This window comes from Lepisosteus oculatus, unplaced genomic scaffold (assembly GCF_040954835.1).
Source record: "Lepisosteus oculatus isolate fLepOcu1 unplaced genomic scaffold, fLepOcu1.hap2 HAP2_SCAFFOLD_42, whole genome shotgun sequence".
NCBI lineage: Eukaryota > Metazoa > Chordata > Actinopteri > Semionotiformes > Lepisosteidae > Lepisosteus > Lepisosteus oculatus.
The window spans coordinates 264,238-267,195 of NW_027167956.1; positions in this window are offsets into that span (position 1 = coordinate 264,238).

Genomic DNA, 2,958 nt, shown 5'->3' on the forward strand with positions numbered 1-2,958 from the left:
TTATTTATTGGCAAAAACGTAAAAAAGTTGAGAGTTATATTTCCATTGGATTAAACGAGATGTATTCACAAGCCTGCTCCTTTACAATGTCATAGGGCCACAACAGATTATAGGAAGTTTTGCTGCCTCGTTCTGAATCGCAGAACATGGTAATTCTTTAACCTTGAAATGTAGTCTATTTTGTGATGTAATGATGCAATGTCCCTGAGAGCCAGCAATCAACGGATGTGTCTGATCGTGAATGGTTTTCCCTGTTGTTTGTTGTATTACTTGGTGTTGCATTTTAAGCTGTGCATGAGGCAGGACCCGGAGGCTGATGCTTCTGCTGGTGCTTTTGCTGGGATTGAGGAAGAGCTGAGCGCCATGTAAGGCAAAGACACTGCGTTCCACTTTATCAGGTGCCTGGAGTGTAAGAGCTGCAGATAATATTGAGTCACATTAATCCCAACATATTTCAAATATTATGAAAATTAAATAAATTAAATCAAATAACTTTCATTAAAAAAATCAATCACTCTTTACCTTGCTTTTTCAGTTGTTTTTAAGGAAAATTGATGCCGAGAATGTGTGAATACTGCTTTTTGATGGTTCCAAGACCAATGTGACCTGTTCTATTGCCTGCTAATTGTACGTTCCAGGTTGAAAAATTATTTTTAGGAGGTCAAGGTGTATGAATGATAAGAGAAAAACTGAAATAACCACAGCTACGCAAACACCAGTCCACCAAAAAAAAATCATTTAATTAAAATAAGGTAACATTTTTTTTTCATCATCATACGGATGAACTGTGCTAAATGTGTTTCTAAAAAGAAAAAGCAGGACGTGAGTCGTGAGCCAAGATCATGACTCTTTTGCTCTTCTTCACATCAGTTTTCATCTGCGAGGAGGAGGAGGAGGAGGGCGGCTCCTGATGTGCTGACACTTGGGGAAGTGCCTCTGTGCCGGCCTGGGGGCAAAGCGCCGGCCGCAGTGAGGGCAGGGCACGTAGTCGGGGTTTGGATTCGCGGGGGGCTGGGGCAGGTTCACAACTTTCCCTCCTTGCGTGAGCACCTGCTGCACCTCCCTGGCCTGTTTGATGCTCCGAATGAAATCCTCGTGCTTCTGCCTCCAGTTGTTCTTTCTCAGCTGGGAACAGGAAATGAAACCAATAAAACAGCTTCCAGAAAAAGTCCAGACTAGCACTGCGTACACAGTCTGGTCGCAAACCATTCACAAGGCAAGAAAATATCAATACAGTAATAACGTAGCTTTCTGGGGCTACCTTTCAGGTCATTGGGTAGAGAGTACAATTTACGTAGTTATGGTTTTGTTTCCTGTGAGTGCTATGTGCTTGATATGTAGATTTTTACAACAGAATTCAGAAGTCACTAAGACACATTTATTCTGTCTGGCAAATGTGCCTTTGCGGCAGTTTTTCAGAAGAGTACTTCATAAAACACTTATTTATTGTCTACATTGATTTATAAGCTGAGTCTGACTCTAGGAGAAAAAAAGGGAAGCTTGGAAAGAGTTTAAGGATAGCCCTTACCACGATTGGCGGTTTAACCTTCTTCTTATGGATGTATGTCTCCAGTTCTGTTCCCTTGGCCCTGTGCTTGAAAGAGTCAAAAACCTTCCTCTTTGAATTCTGAAGCTTCTTGCAGATCTTGCTGTGTTTCTCCAGCCTCTCTACAGCAAACTTCCCGTGACACAGTTCACAGGGCACCAGCTGAGGGTTTCCACTCTGGCTATTCTCATATGGAAATTGCTCAGCGGTAGGGCAGATCAGACTTGTAGGGGACAAATATCTGTTTTCCACTGACAGAGTTTGTTCATCCAGACATGTGGTGTTATTTCTGAAGTGGCCCTGCGCGGCCTGTGCCGCTGAAACGTCGCTTTCAGGGAGCCTTGCTTTCTTGAGATACTTTCTCCTTCCACAGGGGACGTCTTCTAGCCCACGGCTGCAAGGGCTCACTTGACGTCTCTCCTGATGGGAAAGCGCAGAGGGAAAGTGCGATTCTGCGCATCCGCCATCTTCCATTGGAGAACCATAATCAAGGTTGTCTCCTCTGATAGGAAGGGCTTTCCTTGGAGTGAAGGCTTTTTGCTTCTCCATTCTGCAGGTCAGAAGAGGCACGGCCTTAGAGCGGTGGTTGGCCCATGGTCCTCTGGGGCAAAGCTCGCTCTGCCTCGCCTCTATTTTCCCTTCCGGCCACCTCTCTGGAGTCTTCCATCTCTCTCGGAACCATCCTCAGCTCCTCCTGAGCTCTGAAGAGCTTCGCCTGCATCATGGCCTCCTTCTGGCGAATCTCGTCCTTCATCATGGCCTCCTTCCGGCGCATCTCATCCTGCAGGCTGGCCTCCCTCCGGCGATGCTCCTCCTTCAGCGCGGCCTCTGCCTCGGCCACTTTTCGTAGCTCCTCTTGCAACTGAAAGTGCTCCTTCCCATTGGCATGAGAAGGGCATTGCCCTGGAGGGGTCGCCACCATGGGGAGGACAGTCCTGTCCTTAGGTTTGCGTACTCTTGAGCCCCTCCTGCCCGGCCTCTCGCAGGGCCTCTCATGACCATCCTGAGGCGGGGTGGGGGCAAACAAGGAATCACTCTGTGCGTCCGGGCGGTCCACAGCCCGAACCTCACCAGGGCTGGAGACTTTCCTGTTACCCATAGGCTTCAGGGGGTAAGACCGATCATACCCCACAATGTTCTTCTCGGGGCCCTGTTGGGCTTGGAAGCGATAGCTGTTCCCCATCTTCTTCTCCGCAGCGTATTTGACATATTGGAAACATTTTCTCATCTTCTGTAGAGCTGCCTCCTGCCGCCGATTGTACATGGCGATCATTTTTTTCTCCTTTTCCTGCATCAGTTTCTCTTGGAAGGTGTCCTTCAGAAGCTGTATCTTGGGAGGCGGGCAGTACGTGGAGATCAGATCCTGTTGCCTTAAGGGCGCGGGTCGATTCGAGTCTGTGTCCTTCGGGGAG